The sequence below is a fragment of the Rosa chinensis genome, chromosome 3, assembly GCF_002994745.2.
Source record: "Rosa chinensis cultivar Old Blush chromosome 3, RchiOBHm-V2, whole genome shotgun sequence".
In the NCBI taxonomy this organism is placed as follows: Eukaryota; Viridiplantae; Streptophyta; class Magnoliopsida; order Rosales; family Rosaceae; genus Rosa; species Rosa chinensis.
Genome location: NC_037090.1, coordinates 34,003,306 through 34,021,011, shown reverse-complemented (window position 1 = coordinate 34,021,011; position 17,706 = coordinate 34,003,306). Strand labels below are relative to the sequence as shown.

At 36.4% G+C, this 17,706-nt stretch overlaps 4 long non-coding RNA genes across 5 annotated transcripts; 1 reads left to right on the top strand and 3 right to left on the bottom strand.

Moving 5' to 3' along the window:
• Positions 1–1,273: 1,273 nt before the first annotated feature.
• LOC112193717 lies at positions 1,274–2,737 on the bottom strand. 2 transcript variants are annotated; one of them, XR_005807852.1, is made up of 4 exons: positions 2,712–2,737; positions 2,560–2,628; positions 2,398–2,445; positions 1,274–1,608 (listed from the first exon to the last, which is right to left on the bottom strand). It is a non-coding gene; the product is annotated as an uncharacterized LOC112193717 (long non-coding RNA). The 2 variants fall into 2 exon arrangements; XR_005807853.1 differs by having other exon boundaries at positions 2,560–2,615.
• Positions 2,738–10,009: 7,272 nt separating this feature from the next.
• Positions 10,010–11,330, top strand: LOC112194883. Its single transcript, XR_002934176.2, has 4 exons — positions 10,010–10,177; positions 10,835–10,891; positions 10,991–11,144; positions 11,261–11,330. It is a non-coding gene; the product is annotated as an uncharacterized LOC112194883 (long non-coding RNA).
• A 2,273-nt stretch (positions 11,331–13,603) lies between these two features.
• LOC121052150 lies at positions 13,604–14,854 on the bottom strand. The gene is made up of 3 exons (XR_005808196.1): positions 14,758–14,854; positions 14,562–14,637; positions 13,604–14,023 (listed from the first exon to the last, which is right to left on the bottom strand). It is a non-coding gene; the product is annotated as an uncharacterized LOC121052150 (long non-coding RNA).
• A 1,017-nt stretch (positions 14,855–15,871) lies between these two features.
• Positions 15,872–16,748, bottom strand: LOC121052126. The gene is made up of 3 exons (XR_005808118.1): positions 16,414–16,748; positions 16,113–16,248; positions 15,872–15,903 (listed from the first exon to the last, which is right to left on the bottom strand). It is a non-coding gene; the product is annotated as an uncharacterized LOC121052126 (long non-coding RNA).
• Between the last annotated feature and the right edge of the window lie 958 nt (positions 16,749–17,706).

The window sequence follows — 17,706 nt, the reverse complement described above, 5'->3', positions numbered from 1 at the left end:
TGTGACTGTTATTCACACAACTATTTCGTGATAGCATCCGTGATCTGTATTAATCTCAGACGACAGTTTTTATTTTGTGGCTATTGTGAATATTAGATGCTGTGCTTTGAGACGACATATTGAGCTGTGTTATAACATGTTGGACAATGCTTTCCATTTATTCTTGATGTCTAATTGTTACAAAATATATAACAATCAAATTAATTCAAATCCCACCACATATTAAATGAATTCAATAAATTGATATCAAACATAATTATTTCCCAAATATTCATACACTAATTTAGGAGGGTCATTTGTAAATTTGCCTTCTTTCTCTGTATCTATCAACTTTGGCTCTTTTCTACATTATACAATGCCGAGTACATTGGAGCTCCATGTCTACAAGTTGAGCTACTGTCTGTGATCCTTGGGACAAGCCTGGTGCTTGCCATGTTGCTTAGCCTGGTGTTGGCACCAGTAAGAATGGGCAGCCAATACTCTTGTCCAAGAGCAATTGGAGAACATGCTCTCCCCTTCTTTGCTAAGAAGAGATTTGTGCTGTGTGAACCAAATTAAGTTAACCATTTGTCCTGTAGACAATGCAAAGACTTTAATGTACATTATGCATTTCCAGAAAAGTACTCCATCAGCTACTATGTAAACCTCTGTCCTCTACTAACTCATATGAATCACAAGTACTAAAATGAATTGTCTAACAATATAAGAGAGTAACTGGAAGACATGATTGGTCTATTAAAATTGTACCTTAGCAGTGATGAAATAATTTCACTTTGCAAAAACAGTTCCCAAAAATCTCATTCTATTTTCACACAATGAATCACATTGCTAAACATTGACAACCACATAACACATTGCTAAAGATCTAAAAAGGTTGGGAAAGAAATCATGACAGCCATAGAAAAATTATTAATTGAACATTTGAATAACAATTGAAAGACAATATATTGTATATATGGACACGGATGTGGGAAGAAGATCCCACCATAGATTTACTAGCAAAGGTTGCCCGCACGTTGCTGCGGGAGTCATTGTTGAAGGAGGGTTGGTTGTTTGTGGTTTGTGTGATAAAGAGGATTGGTTATATGTTGCATGAGTGTCCTGCTGTTATGTGTGGATTTCAATAGATGTTTTTTTTTAAATTGCAGAGGGAATGAAACTGATAAAGCCGACAAAGAACAGAGTAGGAAATAAGTGTCCGGTATTTTATGAAGCTGATATGTTCGTATTGTCAAATTGAAAATTGACTACAATTAACATGAAATTGAAAATATCTACTCATTCAGAAAGATTAAAAAAGCAAGTGCATAACCATTTGAAACAGGAACAATAAGAATTGTATAATATATAATCTAAAACATTAGAAAGCATCAGTTAAAAATTAATTTCCCATAAAGTCCACACAATTTTACATGCATCTAATTTTAAATTCAATAAGCTAAGCAAACAACATCCCAGACTTCCCCAAAATTCACTCATAATCACACGAACAAAGAAAAATTAAGCAGCTCACCCTGAATCTGGAAGAATTGAAGTTGAGATCCGATTTCGCAAGTGGCTGACCCTATTAATTTCCGTCAACGTTGGCGTGGAGTTCCTACAGATACACTTTCACAAAGAACAGTACGTATGAATACAAAAATAAAGTGTAGAGATAAACACTTTCAGGAAGTTTCTAATATTCAAGTCAAACAGTCCTGTACTCCTATTAACTGATATTGATAATGGTGATGATGTTCATAATGAATTAGTTTCTTTACATACTACATAATTACCAATTACAATCAAGGCTGCAGAAGAAAACAATGGACAAATTGGAAGTGTTCTAATCTCTTTTTATATTACATTCATACATCAGTTAATAACTTTAAAGTATATAGAACTTGTAATCAACCCCTCACACCAACACAAACTCACAAAACAGTATAACAAAGATCAGTGAGATTGAAAACCTGTTCTAGTTGTTTTCAGCCCAATCCTTTCCCTGAAAGTCTCCAAAAATTTTGGATTTTGGAACTATTGAGGAATTAAAACCCACAGACTGCAAAACAAAAGCAAACCGCATGCATGAAGAATTGAAAGATCAATAGCAACCACTATCAACCAATCTGATTGAAAATAACAAAGAACCCACAGCATCTAATCTGATATAAAATTCGCAAACAAATCACTCAACGAACACCCAAATCTTACCAAGTAAAGAAACGTTTTAGAGCTTATTACTACAATTGATTAATATACAATTTTAAGAGCAAAGAAGAAAGTTCTGCAAGAAAAAAAACTTGTGCAAGAACACGATGCATACTAAAAGGGGGCATGATATATTAATCAGAGCTTTGTCCAGTTCTGCAAGAACACGGAAAAAAAAACAACCAATTAGATAAGTATAGTTGCTACCTGATCAAAACCTAGATCCAAATGTTACTCTGCCCCTTCACTCCAATTCTGCATGGCCAGAAAGCAAAAAAATTACTCATGACGGATTCATAGATACAGATCTATATGTATGAAATTCGGTGATCGGTGATCCTTTAAGAAAAGAAAGAACGAAGAACACACCTAACTAAAAGCCTCCACCCACACCAAAAATCACAGCTTTGCAATTCAGATACAATCTGAGAGACAAAACTGATGGTCATGAAATTTTACACAAAACCCTTAATCGAATAATCCCAACAAAATTGAATGAAAAATTAACATCAAGAAGTTACCTTTTATGCCTCCAAGCTGGAATCAATTCCGTTGTGACCTGTCTATGCCGATCAACAACCTCCCTCACTATCAATCTAAGCGAGACGAGGAACCACAACAGAGGCCAAGTTCGAACCAAACTCTCCCTCTCACACACTCTTTCTGTCGATTTCAATTCTCTATTCTTTCTGCGTTTTAAGGGTTGTGCTGTCAATTGGACAAACAACTCAAGTTTGAACAGAATCATAAATAATTTAAATGAAATCACATAAACTAATTCCAAGTCGCCATCCAATGAAAGAAACTTTACTCTAAGGCCTCAATATTTCAAATTCATGAGAACCATTAAATTAGCCTGAGTCTGATTAACCATGCACATAAGAAACATGGAGAAGAAGGAAAAAGAGCAAGATGATACCATTAAGACGTCATTTGCAACTGCATCCCTGAATTTTGTAGTGCTAATAACTTCTGGGTTATAACAATTTCCCCGAGCAAAATCTACATGGACAAAAATCAAGAAATTCAAATCAACGGGTTCAATTGGGGTCCCAAAGAAGAAAAGGACAAAAGGGGGGTTTTCACTAAATTACCTTTATCTGCATCAGAGCAAGAAGAATCGGAAACCACCATGGTCAAGCTTTTCAATTTCGCGCACAGTACCGTGTCTACAAAAGTAAAAATCAACAAATCAGAGAATGAATTCAAAGAATTTGAATCAACAAACCACTAAATGGAGAATTGGAACCCAAAGTTGAAATCTAATCTCAGAGATTGAGGACCGGGACGATGGCTTTACCGAGAGGAGTACCACTTGTCGCGATACGAATCGATGAGCCCGTGTTCGATTTCCGGAAGACCAATCGAAGTCGGACAAGAAGATCTGGATCGACTTAAGGTTAAGCTGCCGTCGGGTGAAGTTGGAGGAGGAGCAGGCTCGCTGGGTCTCCCAGGCTGCGATTGGGATGGCGAAGAGTGAGGAGGTTTTGGCTCTAGGTTTTTTTGAGAGAATAAGGAGCTGTCGAGGGTGAGGGTTTTGGTTTTAGGTCTGTGTCGAGAGAGAGAGAGAGAGAGAGAGAGAGAGAGAGAGAGAGAGAGCAAGGCATTGTCGAGACGGAGGGTTAATGTAATGCATGCTTATGTTTTTTTTTTTTTTGTCAATTTTTTGGCTCAAGTGTTAGCGTTTCAAGCCCATTTGGACCAAGTCCTATCAATTTGAGAAGGACTCACACGACAGTATTTTATAACAATGTGGTTTGAATGTAGCCATTTCAAATTTTGGGGTTTGTCTCCTATAAATTTGACTTCCCTCCAAGGTTTTGGTGAAAAATGGTGGTGGGAAATCTCCCTCCTTTTTATCAAACTATTTTATCAGACCACAGTTATATTATTTCTCGTCTTATGATCAATACATGTTGGGGAAAATTTGGGGTTTCATATGGGGTTTGGCACCACTAATGCGGTGGGAAACTTGGCACTCAATTTTTTTTAGCATCACACAACAGTTTTTATCTTAAATGTCTTCTGAACTAATTCCTAAGTCCCTATCAGACGACTGCTCTTATAAAAACGACGTCTGAAAAAAAAAAATCAATCACACAACAGATAATTGCGTAGCGTCGTCTGAGAGGTGTCGTCTGATTCAATTTTTGTAGTAGTGTGGCCTAATAATCAATGTTAAATGTACGTAATATTATTAGGCAATAGTAGTACAGATTCAAAATTTATAAAGAAACAATGCAGATAAGGGAGCTAAAAGCACATTTGATAGCATAGTCTGGCCTCTAAACGTGTGCAATTTCATAATTAAAATATCATAGCCATAACAAGGCAGGCCACATCAACCAAAGTAAAAATAATTAAATGGCATTCACATGAAGCGTTCCATTTCTCTAAGTGGTCCTCCAATTCCACAACGTACATCCAAAACCTAGCACCAAAAGATACCAAAAACCAAGTCAACATATTGAACCAAATACTAAAGTATCCCTCTAGCTTAATAATCTGTGTTACATTAGGTCTTGAGAAGGCAAACCTTCTGTCCAGGTTTCAGTTCTAGTTGTAAGGCAAGGAAGTGTTCATGCCTCTTGCATTAAGCAAACAAGTTCTTTTACCCAAATCAGGACACATACCAGAGAAAGGTTTGAGCTATAGCTCAAAGTGATGAGAAATTGATTCCTTAATGATCTGTTTTCACTTTTCACCAAGGAATAAATGAGAAGAATCCAAGTTTTACAAACAACACAAAACCAAATCCAAATGAAGTACGTTAATCTTATTCCAGTTTCCATGATTTACACAAACACAACTACCACGACTTATATAGATGATTGAGTCTCGACAATTAAATTTCTCAGCAACAAAACAAGAATCCAAGGCTAAGCACTTGAGAAAAGCAAAAGAAAGAGAATATGAGCCTAGAATCCAAGAAATTAAGAAAGACGTAATGTTCCATTCATGAAAATCAATTGCAGGTAATAAAGTCTAGCTAACAAAGTTAATAGAATGAAAAATTAATGTGGGGACAAGCATAACCTCAAATTGCAATTGAGAAGCAAGGAGTCTAAGTAATTGTCCTACCAGCTACGACTAAACATACAAAGCTAAACAAAATGAGATTCATATAAACCAAACTCGCAGGTATAATCCCAGACAATCAAACTGAACAAACAAGCTCACAGACTCGCATGTATAATCCAAACAATCAAACAATCAGCAATTCTTTAAATAAACGTCAAACAACCATCACTCCATTAACAAAGCATCAATTCCAAACAATAAGCAATTGTAGCAAGCCAGCAACCATCTAATCAATAAACCCAAACATGGATTTCATATACTCAAACATAGATTTCATATACCCAATGTCCCAATCAATAAGAAGTGAAAATTTCAGAAAACCCAACAGAAAAAACAAGGAACTGAATCTCAGGCATCATATATAGAGTCATGGAGGCTGAAGATTGAGAGGGAGGAGCACTATTGGAGAGGAGTCAAAGCCTTAGATTCTGAATAACCATAAACCATCCCAAATAGAAATGAACCATAAACCATCCCCAAATCCATAAACCAGAATAAAACCCAATTCTATTTCAATCACCCCATCTCTAAATCGTTATCCCAAATCTAATTTCAAAGGAAACTCCCAATTTGATATCCCAAAGAAACCCTAAAACCCCAAATCGATATCCCAAGGAAGTCCTAAAACCCAACACAAATCAAGGTCGAAACCCTAAGACGAAGAATAAGACTTACCGTGAAATCGTTTGTGAAATCGAAGAACTCCACCAATAGTGTCTTCTTGACCTAGATCGGGGAGAGGTTGATGAGACTCTTCTGTGTAGAAAACCTAGATCAGGGAGAGAATAACCATAATTGAGAAAGGGAAAGAATGTCTCTGATCGGGGGAGAAGAACCAAAATGGGGAGCTGCAGTTGCTCGGGGTGTAGCTCAGGGAGAGGGAAAGAAGGTTTCTGTTTTTTTGACCAAGTGTTGAGAAAACTCGGGTTATCGGCATCTAGTTCACATTAAGTTTTAGTTCAACCAAATTTTTTTTTTGTCCATACAAGGGTAAATAATTTTTCCATTTACTCAGACAACAGAATCTGTTGTCTGAATTTTCTAAATTATAACAAACTTAAAAAAGTTGAATCGGTGTTGATTTTGACACCATTTAGACGACATAAATAGTTAAAACTGTTGTCTGAAGACATTCAAAAAAATCAGACAACAGAAAAAACGTCTTCTGTCGTCTGAGGAGTATGCTAGGAAGCATTTTTTGACATAGTGATGTTAACTCAAAGTACTAAGATGAGGTACGTCATGAATAAAGATTTTAACTTTAAGCTTCATGTAAGAGGAAAAAGATAAAATGACGAAAAGATATATAACTAGTGACTACTATTTCACCAAACTAGACAGACTAGTTCCAGTCTCACCAAATCTTAGGTAGGTTTCCAACATTCCCGAGTCCCGCCTATAATTGTTTGATGAATGTCCATCTGTTTTAGTAGTTAAGATGATATATAATTTATTATGTATGGTCGATCTTCAATCAATGGAAAATTTTCAATTATTCATATATATTTTTTAGGAATTAATACATAATACATTACGAAAGCCAACCTGGTTTCTTCTCTTGGTTGTCCAGCGATTATTGACTCATGTAAAAGTGGCATTGCTTTAGATGGTGGCCAACTCCTTACAAACTCGCTTGATTATATATGGCGAGAATTGCATGACAGATTTTCACGTTCAAACATCTTTCTTGTGGAAAAAGTAAATGCTGCATGAAGTCTCTGCTTGTGGAAACATTTCTTTCCTAACTATTATAATATATAAACTAGTCAAAATTAAGTACTAATAGTTCACAGATCGGAACTTATTTACTATTTCTTTGAATCAGGTTACGTGAAATTTTGTGTATATATAAGTAATCCAGGGTGCTCCTGATCTTCAGCTAGCTGCAACTATCTAAATGGCTTCCCAACTCTTGTTACTGGGAGCAATCCTACAATCCCATTCTAATGATGTTCTTCTGATCGATGATGGAACGATGGATTCCAACTACGCCAATGCTGATGATCTTCGGTTTGAGCGAAAAGATGGGAATGTCTTCTCCGGTGTGTCTCCTCATGATTACATGTGGAGTTTTCCGAACCACAATGATATTGATGAAACCCAAGCCTGGAAAGTAGCCGTCTATGGCATTTGGCCTTGACAACAAAACCATCCGCCGCCTTGTTCCCCCGTAAGTGATTATGCTCATCTATATTATAAGGATCAAATTTCAACTGTTTATAGACATATATTGGTGCTAGTAAAGATTCAAAAAATAAGTAGCTCCTGGCCATGGCCGGTTCATGCCATTCTGTTGGTATACCAGAACTATAGTGTTAATTAAAATGTTAATAGTTCTGTTAATTAAAATATTAAATTATATAGACTTTTCTCTTGGTGTGCCAGGGTACGTGTTTGAGAAATATGAAAACCAACCAAGGAGACCTTGATGTATTGGCAGCCAATGACATGCGGTTCTTAATTTTCAAATAAAAAGCTTGTAGCACTAGAATTCTAGAAAGCTTTGGTGGGCTAAGATTTGCTTACTTTGTGATGGGGCCTAGGAGCATTTTCACCCCTGTGAAAAGTTCTCAAGTATTCGAACTCAGATCCCTTTGGGATTCCAGGCCCATTTAGAGCCTGTAATTAACTCTGCGATTCATATGAAGCTTCAAGGAGATTCAGAGTTTTCTAACCAGGACTAGTGTTTCACTGTTTCTCTCCTCGACTAACTAGAGATATTGCATGTATAGGGTTAGCACGTCGTGACAGGCTAACAGCCTCAACAAAACATCAACACCATCTCAACAGCCTAGTTCAACATCTCCAAGGAGTAGCTCAAGTGATTTCAATCCAATTCATTTTCGATGCTAATGAGATTAAGATAAAATGTAGCATGCTTATGATCGAAAAATGATTAATTCATTCAAAGTCGCATAGGGACGACTCTGAATTCTCACCACTCAACCACGCTTCCACCATGCCATATGCGGATGTATTGAATAACCTAATAAGCCATCCCCATCCTTTGACAACTCGACGATTGCAAGCCGCCAAACAAATAATTAATCGAACATTTCATTCTAATTTATATACTAGTACAAAAATTGAATCAGACGACACCTTTTAGACGACACATTACAGTTTTCTGCCGTCTAATTGATTTTTTTTTTTAGACGTCATTTTTGTAAAACCTGTCGTTTGATATGAAATTATGAATCAATTCAGACAACGTTTCAGGACAGAACTGTTGTATGACTAAAAAAATTGAGCGGTAACTTTCCCACCATGTCAGTGGTGCCAAATCCCATCTCAAAGTCCAAAATTTTGCCCAACAGGTGCTAATCATACAACGAGAAACAATAAAATTGTGGTCTGATTAATACGTTTGACAGAAAGGAGGGAGATTTCCCACCACGATGTTTCCTTCAGCTCCCCAAATAGGGAAGCCAAATTAATAGGAGACTAATCCTAAATTTAGATGGCTGCATTCATACCACATTCTTAGACAAATCTGTTGTGTGAGTCCTTGTCTAAATTGATAGGGCCTCATCACAAACCCGGTTGAAACCCTACACCTAAGCAAAAAAAAGAGGGAAAAAAAGAACTAAAGTAACTAGACTGACACAAATACCGAAACCTTCTCTCTCTCTTGACAGACCCGAAACCAGCCAAAGCCCTTTCTCGACTCGCCTCACTCTCAACAGACGACCCAAAACCAAAACCCTAGCTAGCTCACTCTCTCGCCAAAATCTCACTCTCCCAAACCAATCTCATCTCTCCGAGTGTGATGGTAGACCGCGAACGGGATTGAGGTGGTGAACTGAGATCGATTTTATTCAGCTCGACCCGATTCCCTTGGAGAGAAGCTGTTGGAGAAATCTGCTAAGACTCAGAACCCGGAGCGAAAACTCAGAACTCGAAGGTTTCTGGGTAAGCAGGTATTAAGGCTTTGCAGTCGATCAATTTATGTTTGCTTGATAAATTGATATGGTTAGGTTATGAGGAAATTAGATAGTTGCTTCTCAGCTTGTTTATGTTTTCATGGTATTCTTCTCTCTTATTTGTGATTCTTTGTCGCCATTCTCTTCTGGATTGTTCAAGTTCCTGAATTTCCTCATCTGGGTCTCATTCAATTTTTTCTGTTCTTCAATCTTCTGGGCCGGTGAGTTTTCTCTCAGCTTCCTTGATTTTTCCATCTTTTCTAATCTGGGTCTCCTTGTTTTCTCAATTTCAAGTTTTCTGGGATTCAAAGTTGGGGGCTTTTTTTTCAATTGCTTGTTTCAGTGACACAAAGTTGGTTAATTCCTCCATTTTTGGGTCTCTTTTGTTTTGGGTTCTGGATCTTGTTGCTACTGCATGCTGGGTTTCTGGAGAGATTTTGGTTCTGGGAGTTGATCATTCTCAGTAGATTTGGTTTTTCTTCCTTGAATGTTAGCTACTAGGTGGATTAGAGTTGGAATTTTTGATCAGGAAGTTGGAAATTGAGGCCTGTCTCGGTGTTGTAAACTAGGGGATATGATGGTTTTTGGGCTTTTAAGTTTTGTGTGAGGAGCTTGAGCTTCTTTGCTGTTGCCAACTCTGTTGGTGGTCTTCAGGGAAACAATGTTTCATGCTTAGGGAACTTGTAGTGTTCTTCTTCCTTGAATGTTATTAGAAGCACGTTTTTGTTCTCAGCTTATTAAGTGAATTGGATGTTTTAGTTTAGTTTCTAATTTTACAATGTCTTGACTCTTCGAATGTAGGTTCAAACTCTGACTAACTGCAAAGAGAAGTTCCGTAAATTGCTTGAATCGTATAAGCCGAGTCTTGTATACGTGTAAGGACCGCAGCTTGAAAATGACGAAGTTGGTTCTTTTGCCTAGAGAGATGCTGATTTGCCAACTGCTGAATCTATATCCGACATCTTTCCACATTGCCTACAACTGTAAGTATTAATTTTGTTTTATTATTATTATTTTTTATCTTAAGAGAAAATTTATAGTGAGGTTTATTGTTTAGAACATATGCATGAATAATGAAAGAAGTGTTAGTGTTATGGGTAATCAGATTTTAGTTGAAGTAGAAGAATGTTATTGTTTTCTATTTGAATTGAATTACTTTGTTTTGTAATTGCAACTTCTCTTGCTTTCTCTGTTAAGTTTTGTATGTTACGAATTTGTTCTTATTTCACTTCTCCAGTTCTTTCTTTGGAAAAATAGAATACTGAGCTTCTCACACATTCTAATCTGTGTGGGTTTATTGAAATAGTATCTTCTTTAATATTTTGCTATTTCCAAAACTGGGCTTTTGTTATAGGTGAATGAGGATGGTTTGTTTTTAATCTCTCTGATCAATAGTACTTGATGTAATTGCTTTATGGGATTTCCTTTTGCATTTAGTTTGCTGTCCATTTACACCTGTACCAATGTATAGATGTCCTTTTAATTTTTGGATTTCATTTCATGGAGTCATTAGATTCTCTAATTTTCTCGAACGTTCAATGTATTTGATTGAAAGTCAAAGTAAAACTTCCAAGTTAAAGTCAGTGAGGGTTCTTTTGTCTTTGCTTCAAACTTGACCACTCTTTTGTGTTCTTTTTTAGAGCTTTGGCTGAGCTTTTGGAGTGAAATGCAGTGCAACTCACTATATGCTACTGTAGGTGATGGACTAAACTGCTATTACTCGAATATCCTATTTACAATTTTTTTTTCCGGACAGTTTGGATGCAATACTGATTCTTTTACTAATATTTTTACAGATGTTCCCACAAGAAGTCCCTGAAAGAACCATTGGTTTTTCTACACTGAATTAGCAAGCAGACAGACCATGATATAATCTTAGTCTGCTTGCTGGTATCCATTCTACTGTCTTTGGCAGATATAGTAATTTTCAAGGCACCTCCAATCTTGCAGGTAGTGTGTATAACATCTTATATATTAATAGTGAATTGGTGTTTGTTGTTTTTAAGAAGTTTGTGATATGTAGTGTTTTGACACTTTCTCCTTGGGCATTCTGTGCAATATGCAAGAAATTGGCATTAGCTCGGGCGATGTATTTAGAAAAAAAAATTGTGGTCAAGGCTGCAGATTATGTTGAGGTAAGATCTTGATATTCTTGGTTACTGCGTGCATTAACTGGATTCATGTGAAAGAAGCAGAACTTATATATATTTTCTAATGTTCCTAAGGTTCTATGCAGCAGGTACATGATGGGAAATTATTGGTGAATGATGAAATAGGATATTTAGTAGCTGCCTTGTGCGAGATTTGGCTAAAGAGTGATGATACTGTTAGTTCAGAATCATCTCTGCTCAGGAAGTATAAGCTTCAATTGTAAGCAGTAATCACCTTTTCGTTCTTTTAGTTTTCTGCTTCATTTCTTATCATATCTATATGCTCAATTTTGAATGTATGTGACCTCTTTCTCAGGGTTATGACATTGATGATAACTGTGACATATCTATCATTGATGGCCATTGTTAATTACTTGCTTGGTTGGTTTGCATTACGGTCACATCATTAACCACTCTTTTGTTTTGTAGCTTGCAATCTCTTGCCGGTTATTCTCCATGGATTCTATTGGGGCAAACCTCAGAATAACATTGTAAGTTTATTTTTCTACATCTTGTGTGTCAGTCATCTAGTAGTGTATTGCAATCTAGATCTGATAATCTACATCACCTCTTGCAGCTTACCTGAATTGGAATTGGAAAATGAACTGATGGAGGCTAGTTGCTTGAGTTATACAAGTTTGAGTTCGACTAATTTTGTTGCATTTGGAGACGAAGAGAGACAATTTGGAGTTTGGTCTTTTTGTAGAGGCGGCATCACATTCTCTCTCCCTCTTACTCTCTTCCATGTATTCATAGTGCTCCTTTTTGGCAATATTGTCTAATACATTTCAGTACAATTATGTGGATTATAACAATATTAGATATATATTGGTAATTACTGTTCATTTGGTGATTTTTGATTTCATTTTCTGTTGTACGCACATAATGTTCACAACAACCATACAATAAAAACTGTTGTGTGAGAGTAATACAGATCACGGATGCTCACTAGTACAAAAATTGAATCAGACGACGGCTAAAAACTGTCGTATGATACAGAGCTGACTGTCGTATATCTCGCTGTCGTCTGATAAAACATGATTTAGAGAACTGTCGTGTGAAGAACTCGGCATCCATGTCGACAAAATGTCGACAGGCTATCGACAACATTAACTGTTGTATGAATGTTACTCAGACAACGGGCAACTTAAGAATCTGTTGTGTGATTGCAATTCAGAAGTCGTTTTTGTTTATAACCGTTGTGTGACTGTTATTCAGACGACAATTTTTATTTTGTATCCATTGTGAGTATTGTATACATACGACAGTTCTTTTGGCAAAAAGTGTGATGTGAAGACTAACAATTAAATGTATTTATGCAATGACACATTGAGCTTTTACCATTGTACTATAACATCCTGGACAATTCTTTTCATTCATTCTTGTTGAATTCCAAGAAAATGAATTCAGTAAATTGATATGAAAATGAAGTATTTCCCAAATATTCACACAAATTACATTTGCCTTCTCCACCAGCTTGTTGTAATCAATATACCCAGTAGAGGAGAAAAAGGAGAAAATATAAACTAAACTAAGAACCCCAGCTTGACTTGATTGAGAGTACATGAACTGTATCTTTCCCCTCCTGCACGATCTATATATGAAGCAGCTTTGTACCCAACATCCTGTGATTGAGTCTGCAATATGATAATATCAATCAATTTTAGCACCAGCACAATTACACATGATTGCACAAATTCAGTACTTTCTTTTTAGAACTGAAAGTAAGTAAAGAAGGAAGGATAATGTACTAGAAAATAATCATTGAGAACAAATTCTCAAGACTAAAATGATTGAGAAACAAGGATAATATCATTTAGACAAAAGCACACTCAAAATTACCACAAGCTAAATAGAGCAATTGAATAAGAAATACTCATACAGCCAACAGAAATTTATCTGCATAAAGAAGTTCTATAATCAAGGAAGGATGAAGGCATTTCAACATGTTGTTCCATTCCTAGTTAAAGCATATGTACTGGAGTTTTTCATAAGCAGCACATCTTGAGTGTGTGTATATGGGTAGCTAGGAGGATCTATACTCACGGAAGAACATATTCACATCCTAGTTGAAGGTTATATCATGAGAATATAAATTGACTACAAAATTCTGCCTGAAAGCCGCCCTTACAGATGCTGATAGCTCAACAAATTTAAAGCAAGAAAATTTAAAAAATAAATATTTAAATGCATTGCCTACAAATACAAATGAGTATGGATTTGTATATTGAGCATGTTACAAACATAAATATCCTTCTGCATTCGTGTAGCCATTAAAAACATTCTGCTAACATAGCAGTTAGCATGTACCTTTTCTTTGAAATGACCAAGGGAGAACTGCAGTGATAATAGCTGCCAGAATATTTTGCAGACTCCTCTAAGCAAGATACTAGTACTTTCACAAGGTTCCTTGCTAAAAGATATAAAGTAATAAGTAATAACTAGGAATTGGTGATTGACCAAATTACTTAAGTCTTGTACTAGAGGCGTAACATGGCATCTGTTTTGCACTTCAAGCCCAATATTACTCAAATCTAAGTCCAATTATTACTATATTTCAGCATTACCGAAGACTTAAACCATAGAAGGCACTTACTGGTATTACACAGGTTGCATATCTGCCCAAACAATAACCTAAGTCACTTAGATTTGAAATGTCATTTTGACAGGAGCTACAACCTGCAAAGTTAAAGAGAGAAGTAAGACTTGACCAAAGTAAAGAAATAAGTAGCGCCATTGATGCAACATTTCAATAATGCACAACAAAAATAAATGGCAGGGAACCAGCAAACTGAGCACAGAAAGTGTTGCTATCCTCTTTTATGCCAATCTACAACAAAATGAGCTTGAGATCCAACACAGAAACAAGCATGCATAGAATAAAGAGTAGTATTTTGGTCCTAAGCATATATATACGTAAACACAAACACCTATATTATGCTACATATATACATAATACATATATGTGTTATATATGTTTTTTAGAGAGCAGAGAACTAATAAAGAGTAGTAAACCCAGTAAATGTTTAAGCAGCTAAATGAAAGTTTCAAAACACACCTCCCATATATGGTGAACATGAATTATCAGATTAAAAGATCCTATGCAGTTCAAGTTCATATTCAATTAACTAAAGTTTATATTCAATTTTTATAGATTTCAGCTACCAATAAATGCAGAACAATGAGCAACTGAAATGCAATACAAGTTTGAATTTACCCTTCTCAAAGCACATGGACCTGTTGAAGCATTTGGTCAATCATTGCTCCTACTTGCTCTTCATAATATGCATCTCCTATTGTCAACAACCTTAAGCTTTCAAACTGAGAATTTATCATCAGAAAACTATCCAATTAATTTCTGGTCAAAACTCGATTATTCTATAAGTAATTTATGTAACCATTAAGCAACTTACTGTGTCTAAGCTACTTATTTATAATACCTTACAACTTTATGTGACAACCTGCAACACAAAATACACATTCAGCATGGTATTCACATGAGCATGCAAGTGTAGAAGAAAGATGATGAAATACAATTCATTTACTTGTCAAATTTCACAACCACTAGAACAATAAGCAGCAGCTTACTAAGAGTAACAAGTCCAAATAGTACTAGTACCAAACGCAAATCAAACCACAATAACATTCAAGAAAAGGATGAATTGCTATTAAGCCCAATAGTAGCTGCACAGATAAAAGATAAAAGATATAGTTGGTCATACTTTTCTTTTGATTAATTAGCTTACAATCTTTTATATTCAATTGAACAAGGTTTGGTTCAAGACCTAGCTTTCTCAAAGAATGCAGTTTCTTGCGAGAGCTGCTGCAATGTCCTTATAACAACCTTTTGCCAACTCAATGTGGTAAATAAGGTCATGTACCTACACACACAAAATAATCCCTAATAACTAATAAGAAGCGTGTTTGTAGAAGACCAAAACTGAAACCATATTATAATGTGTTTATACAAATGTAACGTAGTAAGGAAACATAGTAAGGTTAAAAGGGCTATCATATTACCAATCTATCTGATAAGACCTGAATGCCGGTAACATCCTCAAATGGATTTACTTACGCTCGATGAAAATGTCGAAGAGGACTTACACCCATCCTTTTACCCTTTCCTCCAGCCAAAAGAATCACTGACACGTTTTTCTCTTTCACTACTACAGGCTCCGGTTTCTGCATTATCCAAATAACATTTTTTGTTTGTTTGTTTCAAAATAACAAATTCACATGACCAAATAGAACAAGGAAGAAGTGTCACATACTTACATCCTCTTGGGCAAGCTTTGCAGAGAAACAAATGAAGCTGGAGGTTGCAATTCTAGCCTTATGATGCTTTTCCTTGAAATTGAATTGATGACCTGTAAAGGCATTCAAGTATGAGATAATAGTAACAGAGGGAGCGAAAAATTGAGAAATAGAGGAAGTGGGAGTTGCCTGCAAATCTTAGGTTGGAGTGTGAGATTGGTGAAATTAGGAGGTTGTCATTTGAGAAGAGCAGTGAAGAGTCAAATGCATGAACCAAGAGCCCCATCGGCAGCAGCATCACAACTCTACTTTGTCACAGTTGAAACCAACAACCCAATCAATTTAATAACACAAATTCACACAAAAATGAGAAGAAAGTTAGTAATTAGAGAGAAGAACACCACGAAATGTAAACAAGCTTAGAAACAACTATATAATTTCCTCATAACCTAACCATATCAATTTATCAAGCAAACAGAAATAGATTGACTGCAAAGCCTTAATACCCACTTACCCAGAAACCTTCTTAGCCCCAATTTGACATTTTGCCTTCAATCCCAAATCCACAACTCCATTGTTCGAATTCAAATCTCAGTTACCCATAACTGAATTTCGATTTAGCCAAATGCAACACACCACTGTCGAAAGATCTGAAAAACTCTAGAGGTTACCCATTAGGTTTTCTACTGCCTCTGAACCAGAAAACCCCAAATCCAACAGTTCACACAACAAATGCAATTTTAGGTCTCAGAAACGAAAGAAGAAGACGAGGAAGACCAGGCGTCGGAAATTGCAAGAGAGAGGGGGGTTGTTACCTGTGAGATTTTTGGATTTGATGTTGGCCTGAGCCCAGTTGGAGTAGAGCTCGAATAACCCATTAGGTTTTGGTCTTTTGTCGAAGAGAGAGAGCACTTTGGTTGGGGTTTGTTGAAGAAGAGATAGGGTTTGTAGACAGGAGAGGTCGGGGTTTGTCTAGGAAAGAGAGAGAGAGAGAGAGAGAAAGAGAGAGAGAGAGAGAGAGCTTTGTCGAAGAAGAGAGCAAAGGTTCCGGGTTTCTTTCGAGAGAGCGTGGAGCGTTGTCAAGAGTGAGGAGTGAGGTTTTGGTTTTTGGGTCAATCTGTTGTTTTTTTTTTGCTTAAGTGTAGGGTTTCAAGCCCTGTACTATGAATTTGGACAAGCTATATGAAGACTCACACAACATAATTTATAACAATGTGGTCTGAGCACATGAGTTTTAAATTTTAAATTTGTCCCCTATCAATTTGACTTCCCTCGTTGGGGAGTTGGAGAAAGCTGATGGTGGGAAATCTCCTTCCTTTTTGTCAAACATGTTAATCAGACCACAGTTTTATTATTTCTCGTCGTATGATTAATACATGTTGGGGGGAAATTTCGGGTTTGAGATGAGGTTTGGCACCACAAACATGGTGGGAAACTTGCCGCTCAATTTTTTTAGGGTCATACAACAGTTTTATCCTTAAACGTCTTGTGAACTAGTTCATAATTCCATATCAGACGACATGTTTTATAAAAATGACGTACACAAAAATAAAAATCAATCAGATGACAGAAAACTATAATCTGTCGTCTGATTCAATTTTTGTACTAGTGGCTATCAATGTTTTAGTTGTGTGAATAATAGTGACACAACAGTTATAAAAAAAATGACTTCTGAATCACAATCACACAACGGATTCTTAAGTTGCCCGTCGTCTGAGTGATGTTCACATGACAGTTAATGTTGTCGACATGGATGCCGAGTTCTTCAGACGACAGTTCTCTAAATCATGTTTCATCAGACGGCAGCGAGATATACGACAGTCAGCTCCGCATCAGAAGACAGTTTTTAGCCGTCGTCTGATTCAGTTTTTGTACTAGTTATATGCTTCAAATTAATTGATTGAGATAACATGTTACATGTATACTATCGAATGTATTAATTTGATTCGAAGTTCCACAAGGAAATCTATCAACAGTCCCACGTGCATATAGTGTTGCATAATTAACACCCAATAACCCTACCCTACTATTATCTGACGAGTAATTGCAAGCCGATCTGATCAATCCTCATTAACTCATTAAGCACTTGCACACTCAGAAACACGTAC